This window comes from Chaetodon trifascialis, chromosome 13 (assembly GCF_039877785.1).
Source record: "Chaetodon trifascialis isolate fChaTrf1 chromosome 13, fChaTrf1.hap1, whole genome shotgun sequence".
NCBI lineage: Eukaryota > Metazoa > Chordata > Actinopteri > Chaetodontiformes > Chaetodontidae > Chaetodon > Chaetodon trifascialis.
In genome coordinates this window covers 21,552,952-21,577,461 of record NC_092068.1, presented here as the reverse complement: position 1 = coordinate 21,577,461, position 24,510 = coordinate 21,552,952, and the positions used below count along the sequence as shown (strand labels likewise).

The 24,510-nt window shown below is 42.5% G+C and overlaps 1 long non-coding RNA gene across 2 annotated transcripts in view; it reads right to left on the bottom strand.

Moving 5' to 3' along the window:
- LOC139341708 (uncharacterized) overlaps positions 1-24,290 on the bottom strand; it is a 75,597-nt gene extending 51,307 nt beyond the window's left edge. The window contains exons 1-2 of one of the 2 annotated variants that reach the window (XR_011603013.1): positions 24,011-24,290; positions 3,868-3,917 (exon numbers count right to left, since the gene is read on the bottom strand). This is a non-coding gene — a long non-coding RNA (uncharacterized lncRNA). Of the gene's footprint in view, positions 1-3,867; positions 4,352-24,010 lie in introns of those variants that run through there. The other variant, XR_011603012.1, reaches the window with a different exon arrangement.
- Positions 24,291-24,510: the final 220 nt, after the last annotated feature.

Sequence of the window (24,510 nt, the reverse complement as noted above, 5' to 3'; positions counted from 1 at the left end):
ACATTTACCGTAAACGGGGGGAGCCTTGACGGAACAGGGCTGGCATAGGTGGGTGTGAGTGTGTACGTGTGTGTTTGTGAGCCTTTTTCTGACAATCGACGGAAACTGATACCACTTATAGATCATTATGAAGAGTGTGTTGAATGAAAAGAGTGAGGACAAAGAGCGGGGAGCGAAAAAGAGAGTGAAAGAGATATTACAGAAACAAAAAACCACGAGAAGAGCGTCCGGCTGACCAAATCTGCAGTCAAGGTCAAAGTGTATTGTGAAAAATGCATCTGATAGCAGACAAGTCAAATGAGACGTACAGGTGCGGTTATATTTAAAATTCAAATAAGATGAGTGTTTCTGGATGGACAGCTCTCGAGAGATAACAAATCAACACGCTTGCTGAAGAATGGTCTTTACTGTTTGCCTCATGTGGAAGGCATCAACAGGCCACAACCACTGCCCCTTCTGAGCCCTTTCTGTCCAGATTGAATGAACAATCCTGTTGTATCTGCGCTCAAGAATGACACGTTTGTGACTTCTTCTGTTGTGCAGCTGGGAGCCCAAATTATACTCTCCACATCATCTTAGCCACAAGCATCTGAGTGACATCAAATTTGTCATCTGCATGTCCCCGAGGCTCTGGACATGAGCAGAACATGGGCGGCGTCTTAACATCTGCATCTATATATGAAGAAAACCAGTGCAGTATGTACAGACCGGCATGTGCAGCCACTGTCTGCATGGCTGCTCATGTCGGTTTTGGGGTTTATTCAGGGCCTTAACTATTACTAAACATGGTTCATTCTTAATATTAATATTGTGAACTGACTGGTTGTGATTCACAATATGAATGTTGACTCAAAATCAGTGAGCAGAGGGTGATTTTCTTAACCAGATCTCAGAGGTGTGATGATAACGTTACTTCTCATGCAGTGCTACCCCTCCCACTGAAGGTTCGCTGTGGCAAATCCACAGTTAAAGTATTTTTAGATTATGACATTGTGTGGAAACTAGTCCAGTGATGGTTGTGCTTTTGCAGGTCAGAAAGTAGCTAGTAAATCTAGTACAAAGCATCTCCACTTCTCTTTTTATACGTAGGATACCTTTGCTGTCCCCTCACAGTCAACAGGCGGCTTGAAATTTAGCGAAAATGTGGTTAAATTTAGGCAGAATTTCGTGTGAATCCCAGGGCTTAATGAATCTACTTCATAAACATACAGAAATAAGAGGAAAATAATAGGAACTGGAGCTCCTAGTGACGTTTGGGAACATTCAAATGCTGAGCCGAACACAAACACACGCGTTTGCTCGTTAGCTTCCAGCTAATGTCTGCACAGTCAGGTGTTTGGGGCAAACAAACACAGACGGCACAAAAAATTTCTTTGCGCTCTGTCTGAAACCTTCACACAACACACGTTTAGCATGCTAAGCAATCAGTAAGCTAAAAAAAACAAAGCAGCTATTGTAAGTTACAACTGTTAGCACTAAGGCTAACTTCCATGTTAGTGGGCAGTGATCCATCACCCAGGAACAGATTTTGGCTGCATTGAAAACTGCCTACTATACTAGCAGCGCACTGATTTGGCCAAAATGTAGCATGTAATAAGAAATCTGCAGTACACCAAAAATAGCCGGATGCTGCACTGATTCGTCAAAAATCAGACCAGTCTGTCAAGCTTACGATGTCCAACAATGCAAAGCGCTGGAGGCGTCACAACCAGTCGGGCCAAGAACAGGAAGCTTACAAGTTTTGTACGCTATTTGATCACTAAATTCACTTTTGTCAGTTTTGTTTTTTTTTTTTTTTAGAAGAAAATCAATCGTATCGATTATGAAAACTGACCGGCCGACTTCAGCAGCAGAGGCAGACGAAGTCCACAAGTGAAAGACATTTTAATTTTTGTACCACTGCTATTCTGTCATTTCATTCGATTGATCACGTATTTTCTCATAAGAATATTGGCAATAGTATTTTTTATGGGCAGTAGAATTTTTATGGCATTTAGTATTTTTATAACCTGTGCATAATGTACATATACACAGTTGATTTTCTCTTCCATAGTCCTGTAAATTTTTCTTATCTTGACCATTTTGTATGACCGTTTTTGCTTTTTGTACTACTTGCTGCCTGTAACAACTTAATTTCCCCAGTGTGGGATCAATAAAGTCTGAAACTATGCAGCTACTGCCAAATAAATTGATTTCTGCTGCAAATTGATGCTGCAAACTGTTAGCATACAGAGTGTTAGCGCACACTGCATTCAGCAGGCCATCACTGAAATTCCACTTTGAGTTGTCAACATTTAAGCTATTAATGTACGTCAAAATAACTTCTTGGGTTTATGCGTCTAGTGCGCAAATTTCATTGAAATGACTGGGGCGCCATCTTGTAACATGGTTACCAATTCTCTTCATACAGCCAAGGAAGTGATGGTTTCACAATGGTAATAGTTAGCTGAGAATTAGTCAACCACAAAAGCAAACAGATGCATCAGTGAAATTATCGCTACCCAATCGGCCACATCGCTATCATGCCTGTCGCTTGCTGAGACAGCAAGTTGTGCGCTATCAAAATGTTTTCAGCTACTGCACACCGAAGAGCTGACCTCCAATATGGCTGCCAGAGGGTGCCGAATGATGTCTCAATGCAAAGTAGAGCTGATACAGTGAGATATTCTGAGTTAGGCTAGATAAAAAGACAAAGTGATATGTGGCGTCTGCATATGTCAAAGGCTTCTGTCTTTGCAGTTATTACTGGACATACAGTAAAGTAATTTGCCATGTAGGTAAACAAACAACACACACCTTCATCTTCCAAGTGATGACTTACAAAATACACACAAAAAAAGAGTCCTACGCATCACTGCATGTCCGATAAAACTACACAAGAGCGCGAAAAATGTGCAGAAATACAGCCGTCACTCATAGCTAGCTCACTCGAGGAAGCCAAAATGTGAATGTGCAGTACAGTACGTGTGTTTTTGATCTCCTCATATGTGCGCTGAAATAACATGCTGCTCGCTTATGTTGTATAACGTGCGTCAGTGCAGATTGTGAAACTCTCACTAACGTCAGAAACAGACTCATTGCTGTACACAGATTGATCAAGGTGATCAAAGGGCTCCTGAACTGGAGCCCTTTGATCACCTTGTTCCATCTGAAGACAGCTGCTCTAATATCACCAGGATATACAGAGCACTTTCACTTCAGCCCCTCGCAGGTGCGGTCAATGCGTCACACCATGATTACATGACTAAGGTTGGAGAAGCGGGCATATAGCCAAGCGCCAAATATAGCCGATATTTGCCGCAACCTGACCGGCTGCCAGCAAACTGCACACATTTGTCTTCACAGAGCTATCCGCCGCCTTTGATTATCCACTGTCACATCTCTTATTTTTTTTAACCCATTGCTGCCGGACGAGAAGCCGCTTTTTCATGCTGTGCTATTTATTGAAAGAAAACTGAAAAATCACTATGATCTAATTACAAAAAGGGGGATTCTTCAACTGCTTTTTGAAGACTTAAGAGACAGAAATTGCACTCTAAGTAACATCAAATAGCTTTCAGTCCAATCCAAAACTCGGAAAACATTTGTAATATTTTCCGTATATCTCTTCAAACCTTCCTGTTCTTTCGCCCTCTGTTTTCTCCAGTCTTACAACACAACCGAAAAAGTGGATTTTCTTTATTTTGATTTGTTTTATCAACCGTCTTCAAGCAGAAATGCTGATCTAGACTGGCAGAACAATTATCCTCGACCAGCCCATAAATCAAAATCTGAAAGAGAAGGGTTTCCTAGACCTGCATTCCTTCTAAGCTTCATAAATACCAGCCAGTGTTGAAAAAAATCTGATGTCCAGTTGCTTTCACTCACCAGTTTGTCAGCCTTCATCCTCCTCTTCATCAGAAAGTCTTCACTGACAACTGAGAAGGGCAGAGAAAGAGAGAGGAGAGAGGAGAGAGGAAAAAGAAGAGAGAAGGAATGTTTTAATCACTCTGAAGGAAGCCAGTTATCTTCCCACACACATTGCTGAGTGTCCTACTCACAAAGACACACACACACACACACACACACACACAGACACACACACACTGAGACACCTCCAGAGGTCAAGATGAATCAGGAAGAGAGAGAACAGAAAAGGGGGACAGAGATTCAGAGAGTGGGAGAATGACAGGACAGAAAGTAAAGAGCCAGAACAGAAAAGAGGAATGAATAGTATGTAGAAAGAAAAGCAGATGACAGAGGGAGGAGAGCGCAGAGAGAGAGAGAGACCAGAGAGAGAAAGAATGAAATGCATGGCTTGGCTGAGTCATCGGTAACCACCACTTCCTCCAAGAGCTCTCTACTAATGAGTGGCCAACTTTCTGAGGCAAGCACAAACACACACACACACACACACACACACACAGAAAATACACAAGAATCTCCTACTTAAGCTGCAGTTGCTCTTCCTCTTTCAGCTTCAAGCAGCTCACACTATTTTCCCTTAAGCAGATCTGGGATGTGCATGTGTGTGTGTGTGTGTGTGTGTGTGTGTGTGTGTGTGTGTGTGTGTGTGTGTGTGTGTGTGTGTGTGGTGGGTGGATGTGTAAGAGAAAGCCTGAGAAGTCGACCCATGAACTGACCTCACTGTGTGTGTCATGAGAAACGGCACAATCGGCTGCTGAATTCAGAAATAAACAGCTTTTCCCAGAATTCCCAGAGGTACCAGTAACCCTTCCCAGCATCCAGGGAAGAGCTCCTGATCTCACATCCGTACTGCACTTTACTGAAGAAATCACGCTAAATATCTCGCTTCAAGGAGTAGTTCATCATTTTGGGGGAAATGGTGGTTTGCTGTCTTGCGAAAGCGAAATCAAGAGATTGGTAATGACCTGTTTGCGCGTTAAAGTGAGATCCTGTGACCTTTTGAAAGAAAACACATTATTTCTTTCACAGACTGTTGACTTCACAAACAGTAAAACACACTCTTGTTCTAGTCAGTAACTCAAGGGTTTGCTGCTACAGCAGTACTTTGGTTTGTTTTGTCATGTAATGTTAGCTTACATAGCTAACGTTGGCTAACATGACATGCAGTAGCTACTGCTACGTAACTGAGATCCCTGACTTTACTACTTTTTTCTTACTTATGTACTTGCGCTATTGTTACGCACAACAATTTAGCATTTATTTTATTCCGCCACTGTCATCTGTGGCTACACTAGCCGCTATTTAGCAAAGACGCAAATACAGCATAGCTTTCAGTTTTGATTTTGGCAGCGAGACTTCAGGATGCTGCACACAGACTTCACACTGAAACCACGGTTTTGATGTTCTTATTAAACCATCGAGGACAACATATTTGTGGGCGTGTAAGCATATTTTTCACACTTTGGACAAAGCCCCGCTAGCCGTAAGTCTTGATGCTAAGCTAAGCTAACCACTTCCTGACTCCAGCCTCACACTCTCAGAAGAAAAGCAGACAAGAACATTTCCCAAAACGTTTAACTGTTCCGCCATGTTGCCGCACACCCGAGCTCTTTGTTTGAGACGGACATACTTTGCCTCTAAACTGCTTCTAGTGAAATCCTACAAAGCGTGAATAAAACAAAAATGATCCTCGTGTGGGGGCACAGTGCAGCAGCAGTGCCAAAGCCACACGGGATGGCAAAAGTGAAGCTCACTCAGCAGAGCCCTGAAATCAAAAACGGAAATAAGTATGTATGTCTTTAAGTCTGATTGTGGCTACACCGGGTCCAGCTATACAGGTGAGTTCAGGTCATTGAGGGCTTTAATTTCCTTAAATTCACTTGAACGCGAACAGAAAAGTTTTCACTTTATGTCATTTTCTTCATCTAGGTTTGAGTAAATCAGAGCTCTTGAAACATCTCAGCCTGACCAGCATCGTGTGTGACATTTAGAGATTTGTCATCTTGCGGAGCATTACACATGCTGACATAGCGGTAATGAGACAGACAAAGTGAAAACAACATTACTGTATAATCCTGTGAATGTACCATCCTGCTTTTACAGTCAGATGAAACCTCAGAAACACTCAATCCGATACAGTGTGCCATGTTTCAGGACGAGTTTTAGCGCTACTGAGAGGCAACCAACCTGAAATCACCCACACCGCCAAAAAGTGTGAATCCTGGACTTGGCCACTGTTCTGTTGTCTATATTCACAGTATAAATCAGCCCGTCTCTGGGAATAATGTCCAGCGCAGCCTCCTATCTGGGGAAAATCATGGGAACTCAGAGCCAGCTTCATAAATACACATCCTCCTCTGCAGTTCCCATGCTTTTCACAGCACACACATGCACAAAAAACCCTCATATAGAAACACAGGCAAGTGCATATGTCTGATGCATGTTATGTGTAGTCAGACTGGTAGTGACAGAAATAGGGAACACACAGACCCTTGCACCGGATGCAACTGTTCTTTGCCTGGTTAAGTATATATACTGTATATTTGCTGATGAACAGGATATGACAGCTCTGCAGCACTGCAGACTGTGTGTGCCAATTTCTGGTAAAACACCATCCAGCTAAAAGGCTTTACCAGTGTGTCATGTCAACAGTGGCCCCCTCGAATGACACCTACAAAAACAAGACTACAATCATATTATTTGAATGTTAACGCTATCAGAAGAACTTTTTTTGAGGCTGTACTCAAGCACAGTGCGGCCTTGAGCTAAATGCTAACATGCTACAACAACAATGTTAACATGCTGATGCATAATGTTTGCCAAGCTCATCATTTTTGCTTAGCATGTTAGCATGCTAAAACGGACAAAACAATAGTTTTCAGGTGTTTTGTCATCTTTGGACAGATTAAAGGTGGAGCTACATGCTAAATTAGCAAGTCAGTAGGATGAATCCTCTGAGGGTCATGAATGTTAGATAGCTCAGCATGGATCAATGAGGGGAACCAACCGAGGCAGGCTAACATTGCCACCCATAGATCTACAATCTGCTATCGTTACTAAATATATCTACATTACATAAAGAAGTTACTGAATGCTAGTTAATACACAGAGTTAATGCACAGAGGCCACAGAGAAAGCCATGGACCTGTACCTTGTTACAGTGTCCAGTATATAGCTGCAGCCCACAATAAATAAATGTACACACAGTTGATCAGTATAAAGCCACCTATCGGGAGGTAATGAAAATGAAAATAAATGTTCTTAGACTGTTATCTTACTTGTTTACGTCACTGACTTGCAGCTGCACAGACTCTCTGTGCATGAGGAGAAAAAGAGAAAGTAAGACTTTGAGAAGTGCTGCCTCAGCAAAGTGCTCATTGTGGGAGGATTGTGGGAGATTGAGTCTACATATGAGTCAAGGAGAACCCATTACACATAATATCAGAATGAATGCACAGGGGTCTATCTTTAGTATCCATGTGGGAATCAAACCCTCGCACAGTCATTGCTACGGGTTACATGCACATGCATACATAATGTACAACTGTACTCTGAAGACATACTGGTTGTACTTCTTTAAAATGAGACTGTGTTGTACATTTATTTGAACATAAGTATTGTATGTGATGTAAGGTATTGTGGTTTTTTTGTGCCAAAGATACAACATACATGCATGTGTGAATGTATGAATTAAGCTCTATTAATGTGTTTTTGTTTTTTTAAATATGATGAAGAGCACGGCTGCCTATGAACAGCAACATGGTGGCGGCCCCTAAATGACCACAGTTACAGAAAACTAATCTGAACAGCAGGCAATCGAATGGTATTTTACACATTTTTTTTTGCCATTCTTTAAAACAAAATTTTCAACTAAAGGCAATAAAATACTTCAGAACAACTAAAGCAGCTGCTAAACACATAAAAACATGTCTGGCTTATGTGAACATTAAAATCTTATGATGGTATTTAAAAAGGACAAGAATACAACTGTTCTTTATATAGAAGCACTGATTCTTTCAAGGGCAGAGCAGGATTTTCCTTCGTAACATGCCATATAATTACTTTTCCTACAAAGTCATTACTTATGGCTGGTTAGCCGTCTGTCGGCGTCTCTGTCTGCAGAGACCCTGCCTTCTGCCTGTATTACTGCTGTTGTATTATTTCTGGATGTTGAGGACATTTGATCTTTCGCTGGGCAGTGGTTGGGTGAGCCTGTGGGCGTCTCAGTCCGGTACCGCAGAGCATGACTCTTTGAAACAGTAAATTCCAGTTGTTATGGTTGCTGAGTTACTTCAGCAAAACGTACTTTGCTTGCACATACAGCAAACACAAGCCATCACAGCATCTCTTCATTTTGGATATTCAACAAGTGTGAGCCAGCGGGGGCATGAGACTCAGGGGAACTGAGCATTCAGAGCCCCTCAGAGACAGCAGAATGAATAGCGGTGGATGCAGGGAGCGGGCCATAGAGAAAGCCTACACAGGGTCCAGAGCTTTGTGCTGTACCTCTGTAAGCCAGTGTTCATTTGTGTTGAAGGTCCAGTTTGGATCCACCACTTCCTGATAAAATTCTTTGTTACTTCCTACATCTCAACACTGTCTTTCATCGGTCGCAGTTAATTAAATTCTGCTTAGTTTTTCCTTCATCATTCTTGCTTTGTGTTGTATCTTGTTTTATGTTTGATTATGACTGGTTTTATCTTGTAAATCACTTTAACTCTGCCTTTAAAAAGTGCAATACAAATAACGTTTTTTATATTATAGTTATAACACGGAGCCGGATATCATGAAATGACTGAATGTCTCTGGCAGATTAAGCTAACGTTCTGTTAACTCTCAGCTTTGAAGCAACACTCTTGTGCTTTTGGTTTTAAAAAAAGACCTCCAACTCTTCAGAGGTGGAGTATTGCTCTTACTGTTTGACAGTCTTGCCTACTTACGGTTGCTAAGTTATAACTGGATAAGCAAACAGTCAATTCAACCCAGGTAAAATCTAAGATGGCATATAATAATTACTGACTTCAGCTCTGCGCTCCCGTGCAGCCGCTGAATGATGGAAGCTGCAACAGTCTACTCTGCCACATTAGCACTGACTCATTTAGGCACTCTCACGTGTCTGTGTTGAGAAAGCAGCTATTTCTCCCACGTCTTCACCCCTGGAAGGTGAGTCAGCAGGTGAGAGGGGTCCAACTGCTGACCTCACTCCAGGGTCCTTGCCAATGGAAAGAGTCAAGAGTGGGCTGTGTCACTCCTTTAAACGGCCGTTTTCCCTCATTTAACAAGATCTGACAATGCTCAAAGGGTTTTCCCAGACGTGGTGTTAACGTAATGTTGTTAGTCAGATAACAACAGAGATCCAATCCAGATTTGTGGCTCAATACTGTTCCTTGTGCAGCATTTGGTGTGAAAGATGGACACCAATGTATAGCTTAATAAATCCCTAATTCTGACTATAGCCCAGGACTTTGTCTGTCCAGCTGTAGCATCACACATCATGTCCCACACATATAACATTTACGTATTTCCTCTGGGATAACACAGAAACCACGTGCCACTGTTGTGTTGCCTTTCCGTCTCCTCAAAGCAACATTTCCACCTCTGTCCTCTAAACTATGAATTTACCATCACTGCTCGCTGCTGTTGACATAAAGTGGAACTATTTTTCTGGCGATGTCTTACCATGGAAACACTGTTGGGCAGGAGGACTCAGAGATTTCACAATGAGTTGGAATGAACCAGCACCCACACACACATTTACTGTGTCATCATCACATGAACAGGGGTGGACAAAATAACAGAAGCAGCCATCGGCACAGTACAGTAGTGCTGCAGGAAATAGAAATGTGATTGGGCTCGGCAAGCAAACTATCGTTAAGGCATGAGTATACACACTGATCCACCTCACCATCCTACATGTTCTTAATGCCAGGATACGCTTGAAGCAAACTAGTTAGTGTGACATGTCTGACGCCACGTGACGCAAGGAATTGTACATATGGGGATAAGACAACACATGCTTTTGGACAATCTCTCCTTCAAGGCATGCATGCTGTTGCACTTAGACAAATTTTGTCCAAAAGCGCCAGAAGCAGTTGTGTGAAGAAGTTGAGCTGGAGAATGAAGTTCTAGCTCTGCAAGCCGTCTCACCTTCACACACCTCATCAATCATTGAGTGAAGTGGGTGTGATCATTGGATTGTCCATTTTCAGACAGCAACATGTCAAAAAGGTGCTTTTCCTTCAGCAGACAAGCACATATGTGGAACATGACTTAACTGCCAGTGGACGTTATTACATTCACCGATTCACACACATTCAAACGATGGTGGCAAGGCCAAGGATACTTCTACATGTAGAGTGCTGAGGCCAGGGATCGAACCACCAACCCCCCTGAGACACAGCCTCCCTGATACCAATACACCTGTTGCTGAAACGGCCACAGTTCAGGCAGCAGCTACTGTAATGACGGTTACAAGGGCACCAACACAGGTGAGTCATACGAAGCTGAATGGGCAGTGTGTGTCAGCTTTAGTAAAAATCTAAAGTCGGCATTTTCATATGAGAGTTTACAAAATTAGCCAAACAGAGCAACGCAAAGGGCGAACAGTTGCCGCCTGATCTGATTGGCTGATCTGCTGCACGTTCTGCAAGAATGCGACCGTTAAAAAGCAGAAGTCTCTAAAATAAAGGAGAAATCAAACATACTTTTTAAAACTACATAATCAAAGAGGAACAGCGGTTGCTCTGCAACAGTAATGTAATTCAACATTTACATTCAACAGGATATTTACTGAAGACCAGCAACGGCCTCCAAAGCGACCATCAGCACAGACTCAACAAACGTTATCATTGCATATTTTGCGTCGTGGTGTTTATCGTGTTTCGTCCGCCCCTGCCTCACCTCCCTCATCTCTGCTCGCCGCCAACGTCTGCTTTCTCCATCCAGTCTGGGAGAGTCCGGTCTGGGTCATGAGTCAGAGGGAGCAGAGGATCTGACTCACCTCCTCTTGAGTCTAAACACTATTAGTTTCCAGGTGGTACACTGAGACGCTATTGTGTTTCTGATTAGCCCGCCGAGACGCAGACAGCGGGGAGGGGGGAGGGGAGTGAGGCGCTTCACCCTCAGAAAAACTTTGTCGTCGGTTTGGGAGCCTGATCTGAGGAATTCGTGTATCAGTGTGGGAGGTATTTCTGCGTATTCCCAACTTTGTGTGTGTGGTCCTGTGGGCTGAGTACACGGGACAGAAAGAGACAGAACGTGGACGTGTTTCCACGATGATTAATGCCTGAGTGAGACCACCAGAGCTGCTGCTGCAGGTGGGATGTCTTTGTCTCCACCGAGGGTCCAGCAGTGACTCAGCCGCTCTGAAAATCTTAATTTAATAAAAGTAACGCCAGATAACTAAAACACATTCAAAACTGTGGTCTCAGTCACCGCCGTCACATAAATGATTCCTCGATCAATCGATTAGTGGACAGAAAGATAATCAGAAACTATTTTAAGCGATGAACTTCTTAAGTCGTTTTATGAAGCAAGAACAAACATTTCATCGTTCCACGTTCTCAAACTAAGTCATTTACTTGTCTTCAAGTCAATTAATCAAGGAAATAATCTTGTTTTGTCCACAAGCCAAAGATGTTGAGTTTACTGTCATAGTGGAGGAAAGAAACCAGAAAACATTCATATTTAAGAAGCTGGAATCAGAGAGTTTTGACATTTTTTTGCTAAAAAAAATACTCAAACCGATTAATCAATTATCAAAATAGCTGGTGATGAATTTAATAGTTGACAACTAATTGATTAATCATTGCAGCTGATGTTTCCTTTACGCTCTACATTTTTGCATTTTCCACGAGGAAAAGTTTCATCCAACAAACTGGAAACTTTAACATTCTTTTTCTTTTTTTTTTTTGCCTTTTTTGTGATTAAACTTTTAATTAGTGTGGAAAATTAAATGGGAATTGAAGCTGCTTTTTAAATAAGCAGCCATCTTTCTTACTGGGAGTAAAAAACAGCTAAGATGAAGGAACAACAGCAACTATCTCACACAACTAAAACAATAAAATCCTCTACAGTGACGTGAAAGAGTGCAGGAGATGAGGATTCCAGGCTGAAGTCACCGTGTCTGCGCAACGCTGGGCACAAAATTACTGCAAACCTGAGAAGATTTAAGAACAAAATCCTGCAATCTGAACAAACTGAAATGTTTACAACAATAGTCAAAGATATACCATCTGATTTTGTTGTATGTATTTTCCAATTATCCCTCGGAACCCATAAATTTCCTTCCTGTTGTTCGTTTGAATGCATGACAGTAACCATCAATTCCAATGATGGCTCAGTTTCAAGGCAAGAAAAAAGCATCAAAACATCCAAATAAATCTCTCAAATAACTTCTGCAGGTTAATCCAGTGCGATCCAAGCGATTGTATTTTCACCAGAATACGTCTCATTGTGTAAGCAACAATGGAAGCAGGGTGGATTACTTGCAGGGTTGGTTTAAGACGTTTTGACACTTTTTAGCCACGTGAGCAGCATGACTCTCGGTACGACACGTGTCAGTCGATTGGTCAGCCCGCCTCTTTGTTTCAGACTAAAATATCTCCAAAATTACATCCTCAAAAACATCCTCCAACTTTTGCTCTCTGGCCCAACACTCATCAGCCTCAGCCGCGTGTGTTAAGTGCGAATTAGCCAACATTAGCATGCTAACAGATGGTGAACATTATACCTGGTGAACATTAGCATGTTAGCATGCTAATGTTAGCATTTAGCTGAAAGCACCTCTGTGTGTGGCTTCTGCTGTCACCTCTTAGTGCTGTTTTCTTTGTGGGAACTGGATTTTTGTTGGAAATCACTTCTAATGAACTGAAGTTGATGAGGGCGGTACGGTGGAGCAGGAGGTAGTGTGCATGCCTCACAGCAAGAAGGTCGCGGGTTCAATCCCCGGTGCATGCGTGGGTTCTCTCCAGGCACTCTGGCTTCCTCCCACAGACCAAAAACATGCTCATTAGGTTAATTGGTGACTCTAAAATGCCCTTAGGTGTGAGTGTGAGCGTGAATGGTTGTCTGTCTCTATATGTTGCCCTGCGATCGACTGCCGACTGGTTCAGGGTGTACCCCGCCTCTCACCCATTGACAGTTGGGATAGGCTCCAGCCCCCCCAACCCTGAAAAGGGATAGTCGGGTATAGACAATGGATGGATGGATAAAGTTGACGACTGTCAAGTTGATCAGAACAAACGACAAACATCGATAGCGGAGATTTTCAGTGGAATATTCCTTTAAGGGTTATTCGTCTTTAATTAAAACCCTGAGAGGGCTCCGAATAGGTGCAGCTGGCCCTATGTCCCACCAACACTGTGAAGACTTTGACTGCAGCTCAATCAATGCTCACTATAAGGGGATACACACACACACACACACACACACACACACACACACACACACACACACACACACACACACACACACACACACACACACACACACACACACACACACACACACACACACACACACAAAATTAGCCTAATGCATTGCCACAGCTGTCTCCGTCTCCACTGAGCTGATCTACTGTGTGAAACCAAACCCGACGGCTTCTCACTGCTCTCCTCCATTGTTGCCTTTAAGTACGCCAATCAATACCGCCAGCTGGCACCCACCAACCAATCAATACCACACATTCCTCAGGGGGCGGGGCTTCAAACAGTTACCCTCTGGAAATGACAGCGGTTGAAAGAATCCACTGATTGTGTGCTGGAGGGCACAAACACACTGGGCCTTGATTCCTGCACACAGACGCTCATCTGATGGGGATGATGTGGAAAACACCGCCCTCTTCTGGCAACAGCAGGGTTCACACTACAGAGAGCAGGGTCACATCTAGAGTATTTTATCTACTTTAAGCTTGTTAGTGGTCAGAGGGATGTTCAGAATAAAATAGAGCCTTCAGATATTTCCTAAACGTGGCTGAGACACTAACTCTGTGGCTTAAAAAGCATCTTCTGTGCAGCTTCTACAGAGATCAGAGATCAGCAAATGAGCCAGAGTCTTGCTCAAGGATAATTGTACTTAATGCTTCTATACATATCAATATAGACAAATTTGTTTTTATATATTATAATATTTGGACCTCTTGTTTCAAGGTTCAAAGGCCCTCTAGGTTCATCGAGATTTAATCTTACAAGACCGCAAAGATTAACAATGAGACACGTAAAATCCAGCAATTAATGAACATATGTGAAATAAAATAAAAATAGCTGGAGAAAAAATGTGGTTAACATGAATAAAAGTCCACTTTGAGGTATGAGTGGTTTTTAAATTCAGCAGTTTTCAAAGTCAAACAGCAGGTGGAGGCAGAGCGACGCTGCAGGTTTGAGGCTGAAAGGTTGGCTGACCTCACTGTGGAGTGCAGGGCTGCAACAAATGACTGCTTTCATGCTTGATTCATCTCTGCATGATTTCTTTAATTAATCTGTAAAATAGGGTATGAGCTGATATCTTCATATTACATATAAAACCGTCCAAAACTAAAAGATATCCAGTCAGAGAAAACATGCAGGAAATGCTCACAATGGAGAATCTGAGACTGATGATTGTTTAATGTTTGCTTGATAAATAACAAATCATTCACGGATTCTTTAATTACTTGCAGATTAAGTTTAGAAGAAAAACAAGAGAACTACAGTGTTCAGTTAAGCAGATGTGGAGCTGTACACTAAATGTAATGTCTCTGCTTCTCCACTAAGCGGCGATATAACCTCAAGTACAGCGCAGGGTTGTGATTTTGGCTCCTCCTGATTCACAAAGTAAAATGTATTAAATATTGCACAGAATAAAAAGGAGATTGTATTACGATTTTTTCACCTTTTCTGTCTTTGCAAACCCTCAACCTTACCTGATTGATTAACTGTCAGAAACTGAATTTTACACTCAAAGTTTTGTTTGGGGCATAAAAACACAATGTCAGCTTTTATGTTTTTAAGACTAAACTATGAGAACTGAGATGAAGTGATGCATAAAATATAATATATCAAGATGCATAAAACAGGCAGATTTGCTCCGTTCACTGTAGCCTTTGAACTTTTCTTTCACAGTGTGCTCACAGGAAGTAGCTGCAGCATCAGCTCAATGAAATAAAAAGCAGATACTTAAATGCATGTGAGGCAAAAAACAAAACAAAAAAAAAAAACACACAATTTGCATGAAAAGATAAGCAATCGACGCATGAACACTTTTTCTTTTTCTGAAGTTTCAGACTGCACCACCACCACTTCCTCTGCTGTGAAGCCACTGGGTGCAGGTCTTTACTGGAAACCAGTAGCTCTGACTAAAAACCCCACAGTAGTAGAGTACGGTGCACTTGTGGCAGCCGTTAGCTACATGTAAGTTGCACAGTGTGAGACAGTTAACCCTTGAGTGGTGTCTACACAAGAATTGTCACACATCCTCCATCCACCCAGCTGCACCCTATGGCAGCATCTTACTGAAAACCAGTAGCCTTAACTGTAAACCAGCGTGGTCGCCCGAAAGAACCTGCCCACAAAAAGTGCATTATGGGTGTGATTGAACCGTCGATTCAAGAAGAGGATTTGTTTCAAAGTTCAGGCTCTGATTATACACATGGGAGTGTTTCCTATTAAGGTATGAAAATGAGTGCAGTTACAGCTGCTGAACACACTTCAGCTTCTCTGACTGAGCTGAAAATCAGTGAGACCAGTTCCTGACGGCCTCACTGCAGAGTCCAAACCTTCACAGACACAGAAAGACTCTGCTGCAGGAAAAACTTACATTACTAGTTCTTTCCACTGGGATGGGCCAGTAAAGATAAGTAATGTTGGAAATCATGACAAAAATCACATGAGGTGATATCATGCACTGAGGGCTCTCTGTGCAGCCAAATCTGAAACATTTCTAAGAAGCAGACAGGAATGAAAACATCAGCCTCGTCCCACCCTCTTTGGCGGAGGCGCAGATAGGAAAGCCACCCAAGTGCATTACACGATCTGAAAGTTATCAACTGATAAGATTAAGAACAGTGAAAAACACAGCGTGATAGGACAGGAATGCTCAGGCTGCTCACTGTACTTTCACTTTAGCTCTGAAATGAAAGGATCAGAGGGTCCAGCTGGCCACAGGAGCAGCAGGCATGCACACACACACTCATACAGTGTGCACAAACATCCTCATAAAATTCACACACAAACCTGAACACTCATACTCAAGTCACATGTTCGTCTACACTCCTTCACACCTTTTTCACATGGCAAGAGTGTTGGCTCAGTTCAATGAGGATTTTGCATGAAACAAATTTTGTGGTTTTTGTGTTTTGCCCTCTGGAGAAGGTTTTTGTTTTTCACCCGCTCTCAGGCTTTCAGAAAATGTCCAAATCCCCACTGGCGGGTCCAAAGTACGCCCTTTGAGCTACAAAGGAGGCTGCAGCTATTAGTTCCTGAAAAGTTGAGATGTTGGAGATAAGAGGTTATTGTTGCCTGACAGATGTATTGTGTCAAAGCCGAGCCTCGACAGTGACAGATGAGGAAGAGCTACTGTCTGTGTGCTGCGAGTGACGCATGTGTTTGTGTTAACATGCACGTACTGTACATTCACCGCGGTTACAATTTACAACCTGGCAATTTTCGTGTGCACATCCCCAAAACGTCAGCACGATAGGTGCTCGATAGGAGAGCCGAGGAGTATCTGCAGCTCCGTTTACTTTCTTTAACGACGTTTCCACCATGTACAGGTCATCCTTCTTTCTTATTTTTCGCCTGTACTGCACTTTCAAATCACATGCTGCTTGAATTCGGTATTTCCCCTTTAAATATTCTTCTTGTCAGGGTGGAAAAGCATCCCAGAACATTAAAGGAATTACTGGCATTTATGTAAAAATGTTTAATTGCCAAGAACTTGATGAACGGATCAGTACCGCTCTCATGTTTGTCCATTAAATATGAAGGTCACACCAGGAGATTAGCTTAGCTTAGCTTAGCTTAGCTTAGCGTAAAGACTGGAAGTGGAGGGAAACTGCTAGCCTGGCTCACATCAAACTTCAAAAATACACCTACCAGCAGCTCTGAAGCTTACTAATAACCATACTGCTTCTTATTTTTCATACAAAAAGAAAAAGGTAATTGTGGTTTTGGGGGGGTGGGGGGTGTAACTGTAACTGCATCCTGATGAATAGACACATAGGACAGCAGTATCTGTCTTAAATCTAACTCTCAGCCAGAAAGCAAAGAAATCCAAAATGTCAAAGTATTCCTTTGAGGTCATAATGAGACCCTGTAACTCTCCACCGAAACTACTACCGTTGGAAATGAAACATAGCGGCTGCCCAGTGTTGAAAAGTGTCAAGAAAAAAAAACTTTGCATCTGTGACTTTATCCACTGTGGTTTCATAAGACCACAGGTGGTAAAAGAGGAGGAACACACAGAGGAACGAGCTACTCCTTCAGCTGAAGTGAAAACACAGGAATGGAGGCGCAGCTGCAAAAGTTTGCTGTTCAGCAGGGATTTATTGACAGATTAAATCATTTCAGGTTCCCATAGACAAGTGTTTCATGTCTTGAATGATCTAATAAAACACGCTGAATCACATGTCTGCTGTATCAGGTCACTTAGAAGTCAATATCGTCTCTGGTTAGCGGCAGCTCTAATTCATTTCTCGTCTCAGTAATGAGACGCCACGATTCAGGCTGAATGGGAGCCGACAGGGATGACAAACGTGACGGCGAGATGACTTGAGCTAATTTCAGTTTGTGTGTGATGTAAAAGCTGCCTACTCATTTGGTTTTGTCACTGCACAAATAGACACAGGGGTTACTTTCATTTGAATGAGCTATCTGTGGTTTGCATCTCTCTCTGCAGCATAACGAGCAGAAGTAGCCTCCAAAAAAAAAAAAAAAACATCTGCTGACTGCATGCTCAGGAAAGCTGAACAGCCCCACTGCTGCGGCACAGGCCGGGGAGGCAACGCTCGAACCTCTTCTGCAATCGACTGGGCGGTAAATGAAAGCTGAGTCCTCTTGTTGGGAGCAGCTTGGCCAACAGAAGAGCTGTTGCTTCAGGCTCGGATGGTCTGAAGTTGGTGGAGCTGAGCAACTTAAAGCTGCTATAATAAATATTTATATTAACAATTGTAAAAAATACATTATCCCCTGATTCTGCGGGTCCCCTCTGCTCTACAGAGCGTTTTAGCGTCTTTCAGCTCATTGTTTTGGCTTCACGGCTTTGCTCTTCTGGTTTACTCTCATTGCTCTCATCAGTGTCGTTTCAAGCCACAACAGGCACCTGCCCACCACCACTTAACAGCTGACTAGCTGACGTTTAGCAGCATTCAGCAGGCAAACATTCCCTTCAGGAGTTGGTGGAGAACAAACCTGAGCTAAAAGGAGAGTGACTAAAATTCATCAGGTGGACACAAACACAACCACAAATGAATGAAAATGTTGCTCATCTGTTGGTGTTCGCTAACAAGTTTGCCGCCTCAGCTTTCAGCTTAAAAAGGGTGACATGTCTTTGTGTTTACAGCTCGTTTCTGCTGAACCCAAGTGGCCGAAATGATCAGCTGATGCAGGTTAGAGTTCAATTTCTCATAAGCAGAGTTTCTTATGTCACTGAAAAAGCATCATATCGTATGTTTGGACTCCTCTGTAGCGTGACGGCGGTTTTTCTCGGCCCTTTTTTTATCTACTCTCTCAGCTCAACAGTGAGCTGTATGCTTTTCTTCGAATTCCCCCAGACCTCTCTGAGCATGACAGGAAGGAGCCGTGGCCTCGCAACATGAACTTTGGTTACATGACTCTGTTTTGGACACGCTTTCAACATGCTTTCACTCTCTGCCGTGGCTGACACTTTGCACATGAACTGACGATAAAAGCAAACCAAGTGTCACTTGAACATGGATCTCACCTGGCTGATTCTCTTCGAGCTGAACTCGACATGAACCTCGCACCTTTCTCTGTTTCCGCCTGCATCTCCATAGCAACATCTCTCGTGTACATTTCCCCTAATTTGTCTATACGGAGGCAAAGCACACAGAGCAACCTATAATCAGCAGGTTGCTGCTTTGAATTGATTTCCATGCTCACTGACTCCCAATGCAACGGCTGAATATCACAGATATGCTGCAGAGCTCATTCTTTACTGTGATCATGGTTAGACGGAGCAGATGGGACGTGGTGAATATATTGCCAGAGGGTTCATGGCTTTGTCCTGCAGACAGGACCACGTCTATAGTGGGAAACTGTTATCAGACAGCAGGAAAATAAGGTGGAAGAGGTTTTAAATGGGGCCACGCTGACGTGCTATGTTCAAAAATCAAGATATCAAGTTTACAATGATAAGAAATGGACCGAAGCAGCAAATCCTAATATTTGCAAAGCTGCACCCACCAGTGTTAAGCTAAATTTAGAGACTCATGACTTGACTTGAACTCGAGCACTAAGGACTTGAACTTGGACTTGGACTCGTGCATTCAGACTCGCGATGACTCAAAAGGACTCGACTTTTCTTTTGGTAATATGTCATTAAGCTACAATTTGCCTTAGTCAAGGTGGTATTTTGATGAGACCTCATTGGGCGAGGTTGGGTAGTGCAATGATGTCAGAGCTGATGACAACATGTCTGTGTAGCCTAATCAAAACAAATAAGTCCAGAAAATGAGTTATGTTTGTTGTATTCTTGTTTTACTATTTAGCGGAAAAGCCTTTGTTGGTAATGACAACTTCAAGATGTCTCCTACGTGGATAAACTAGCTGCATGCATTTCTCAGATGTGATTTTGGCCCATTCTTCCTGTTTTGAAACTTTGAAGGTTCAAGTGGCCTTTTCTATTAACTCTATGGATTTTATCAATTTTAGATTTTTATCTGGTGAAAATTTCATCTCAGCAACACCAAAATTATAATGAGATTTACTGAGGAGTTAAATTGACGCGTTCAGTACTTATTTTCCCGCTGTATTTGTGTTAAAGCACATTAAATAAAGCACATTAGAGTTTTGCATTTCTCTGAGTGTTATGTTTTTCAAGTTCGACAACATCTATGCTTAACATTGGTGCTGCCAGCCTTTTTGTAAATAAGCTATTCATGATAAAATACATGTTTATGTATGCGCAAATAAAGCACACTGGAGGTGCATTTTTGTGAGTGTTATTGTTAAGAGGACAGGAGTGTAGTTTTGAGCGTTAGAGTGAGTTAAACGGTAAAATGCATATGAAAGTTCATACCGCCCGCAATTAGGACACGCCTATGAGCTGCGGGACCACAGTTATGTTTTTTTGAAGTTTGACAACATGTATGCTTACTTTAGTGCTGGACTTGGACTTGATCAATAGGGACTCAACTTGGACTTGACTCGGATGAGTAGAGGACTCGACTCGGGCTTGACTTGGAAATTTTTTTAATGACTTGGACTTGAACACTGGAGACTTGAACCTGGGCTTGGACTCGAGGCAGAGTGACTTGACTACAACACTGGCACCCAGAGAGCGTTTGACATATCGGCTTGAAAGAGGATTAATAAATAATCAATACAGTTGCAGATGCATTTTTAACCAAATTACTGTTTCAGCTTATTGCCAGCAAGCTGACATAGCAGAGAAAAGCAAGTAGTAATTAAGAAAGTTAATTTATATAAGACAGAAGGTCACAAAGAGCTGCACGAGTCAATATAGAAACTCTGTATGAGACCAACAAGTCAGAGTGAGAGATGGATGTGAATCTCCAGGTATGACTACTGGAAGCAACAGTATTTCCAAAAGAGTCGCTTAAAGGTCCTGCACACCCACGCAGGAGGTTAGCACACTGCTCCGGTTGGGTGCACCAGTAGTTCAAGGTGACCCGACTTTAATAGGTCTTTGTCTACTGGGGACATTTCGTCACAGTTCCATTTAGCTGCTCCGGTTTCAGAGTCCTGGCATTGTGCACGTTGGCTCACTATTGAACAGAACAGAGGCATTGTGGTGCTATTAATAACACCTGAACTGTTCCTGCTATGACAAGTCAAAATGTCTGCTTTGAGAAAGGCCAATAGATCAAAAAGGCGGTCTGAACTCCCACACACCTGAGAAGACGTCTGATTGGGTAAAATAAGAGCGACGGTGCTTTGTGCAGGTAAACCAGGGCTATCTGATAGCATATCGATCACTGTAACGTGCCTGTGGGGGACGATGGGACTGCTGATCAATCAGTTACTTTGCTAGCTGCTGGGATTTTCGGATTTCAAAACTTATTTTAGGCCACAGGCTATGTTGGAGTAACACTGCCCCCTAGTGGCACTTCACAGGACCTCAACAAAAGATGACAACGTTAGAACTGGCTGGAAATTTCAGTTTAAAACACAGGATTGTGATTTTTCAGTAATGCAGGATAATTATAAAACACATCTTTAATAGATATTTTGTTTGAAGAACAGACTGAAAGAACATAAGAGTCACAGATTACCTAAAGCTCCTTCACCTGCTTTGTGCCTTGCTGGCTTATCAGCAAGGCTGGGACATGTCCCTCTGGTTTACAGGTATTTTACATGCGTCGATGCCAAACACACATACATGACATGGATTAACATCCTGCTCAGCATATCATATTGAACTGCTGGGGATGCAAAATGTTGCAAGTGACAAGAGGAAGCTTGCTGCTGAGGTCACTAGGAAACACAATGAGGAAATGACTGAGCTGCTGGCTTTATATATCTCTCTCTCTCTCACACACACACACACACACACACACACACACACACACACACACACACACACACACACACACACACAGGGAATACAATACATGACCTCAAACAGCAAGCCTCTTAAAATAAAGGTTGTATAAATAAAACATGCAAACACACCTCCTATTGTCTCTTTCACATACACACACTTTCTGCTTCCCCTGCCGCACACACACACTCCCGCTCACTGTCACACATGTACTGTCTCTCTTCCTCTCTCTCTCCCTCAAACACATTCAATATTCAGGTCATATCCGGGTTGACAGCTCTATGCTTCTCAGTCTCCCAGCCACATGAATGGAGGAAACAGGGCGCAGGGAAACCCCTTGTCACTCATTATGAAACTCACTCACACCAGCATGCAGAAATCATCTACATCTTTGCTTTTAATGAGTCCAAACAGCGGAGACATGAGGCCGTGATGTGACAACGGGCAAATGGAAATATGGAGAAGAAAGTTATTAGAAAGTTGAGCAATATTCTCTCAAGCTTCGTGTCTGAATGTTGACGTTCAGCATCAGTGGAAACACAAGTAGGACGTTTCTTAAAAAGGAAAAATAAGAGAAAAGTGGAGCGTTCGCAGCAGGTTGTGTCATAAGAAAAAAAGGAGAAGAAATAGTCTCTCCAGTGCGGCGATGAGTTCAAATACTGTTGGAAATATTAAACCCCAGTCATAGCAAAGGCGTGACACCTAAGTTTGAACCATGATTGTAGCCAAAGAGACTAATTATGTAATGAGAAATATATTGTAGAAGGAAATTAGGCAAAGTGTGACAAAACAATCTAAACTCAAAGTCTGCTTACTAACTTTTCTCTGAGCTTTCAGTCATACCTCAAGGTCATCCTCGGTGGTTAGAGCTGCTTAGCAGTAGTTCATTGATAAAGACTGCGAGTTGCAGCTGAAGGCTCTGGAAAAATCTACCAAGTATAAGTTGATTTCAGTCTTTTTGGTCAAACTATTATTTCCAAAGTCATGGCTAAACTTTGATGCCTGAAATTCAACTAGTGGGCAAAATGCCCTCCCATTTAAGAACTGACATTCAAGATGGCAGCACAAGAGACCAAAAGCCACCAAATCCCTCGTCTGAGCAGTTTAAGAGTTTGTGCGTCACTGGTCATATTCCTTGCATGTTACTTTATTTGCACTTGGGCAGGCAGCTTCAACAGTCTTCTTGTTGTATTAAGGCAGCTGTAGCTCAGCTCAGCCATTAATTGTAGGGTTTATGGCCAAAGCCTCTGGAAAAAACGTGTGAGCCAGTTTTTCTGAGCACTAAGGATACCCTGCCATCATTGATGAGAGGTCCTCAAAGTGCCCAGAGAAATGGGAATAAAAATATCTACACTTCCACGACAACTAGACAGACTCCAAGCTGATGAGGAAGATGGTGTGATGCAACCAAAAGCACCGGAACAGCTACTAAATGGACCTTGAGCCGAGACTGTATCATCAAGTAATTAGTACTTGTCCTCTGCAATTGCAAAAAAGCTTATTTTGTTAAGGCAGAGGAGCAATATGTGTTATCTAAATTTCTGTTTAATGTTTAACTGCAAATATTTTTAACATTTCTCTCCTGTTAAACACTCAATTGTATTTTCATTATTCTGGTGCTGCGGCACAAATTGTGTTATGTCTAAACACCATCATCATTTGTCAGTTTGTCGTAACTGTTTACAAAAAACACAATTAATTGTGTTTTAAAAATCTTCATTCTGCATACGTTGGCACATTGAGGCCGCCTCCGACAGCACCTGAACGCAGCATCTCCCAGTCACTTCCCTGACTACAGCACTTCATGAAGTATTGAAGTGACGCCCACTGCATTCTGCTAAGACTCTTTCCAGGAGGTGACGCTCAGCAGCCAAACTTCACATACTGATAAGGATCATCAGACTATAAAAAGATCAGTGAAGTTCACACAAGTCACAAGAATGTTTAATAACCGGTCGCCGCTCCGCTGATGCTTGTTGTGCGTCCACAGCCACAGCAAACTGAGGGAAAAAGGTGCAACCGAGTCAAAGGGACGCGTTTCAGAACGAGTCATTCAATAACTTTTTTAAAAGTTTAAAAAAAAAAAAGGAAGAGGAAGACCGGGTTACTATCTCTGACTGCCACCGCACACTTCCTTTTATCTTTGCGCAAACCGCCCATTACATGAGAGCAGTTGACAGTTCTGCAATGTCAAATTCTGTGCAAATAAAGTCATGAAATACCGGTGTGCAACTGCACAAATCCAACCTCAGTGAGTGTACAGTTTTATCAGAGTCACAACCTGCTTCCTCGTTTGGACTTTGAAGGGAGCGCAGCTGTGGAGTGATTAAACTTATCTGAGTTTTACGCGTTTAATTCATGAAAGAAAAGGATCTGCCAGACTTACCTCACATCACCGGCGGTCAGGCGCTAACTTTGCACGTCTTTCCTTGCTCTTTTTAAACTCTGCAAACATGTGCGGGCCGTGCACCTGTACCAATATCTAACCTGGCACATTTTCTTTCACTTTCAGACTTTTGCGTTGCGGTGTAAAAATCTTCCTGAACGCAACGCGAGCCATGTGCGCGTTTTTGGTTTTTTTTTTTTCCTTTTCTTTCTCTGTCTCTCCGCACCAACTTTCTTAATTGCTTCACCAATTGTCCACTGCAGCTCCACCATTCAATACTGAGGGAGCTGCGAGACTTGCAGTGTAATACATTTTTGTATTTTTGGTCACACCCACCTCCTGTCAGTCCTTCCCTCTCTGCTGCACCAGAGGAAGCCTCATCATGAATGGAGCTCTGTTTGTCATCAGTGTTGAACTAGATCACACACACAGAGACACAGAGGCATGCTGTAAAGTACATAGACAGGCATTCATTTATTAAACAATGACCAAAGGTGCAA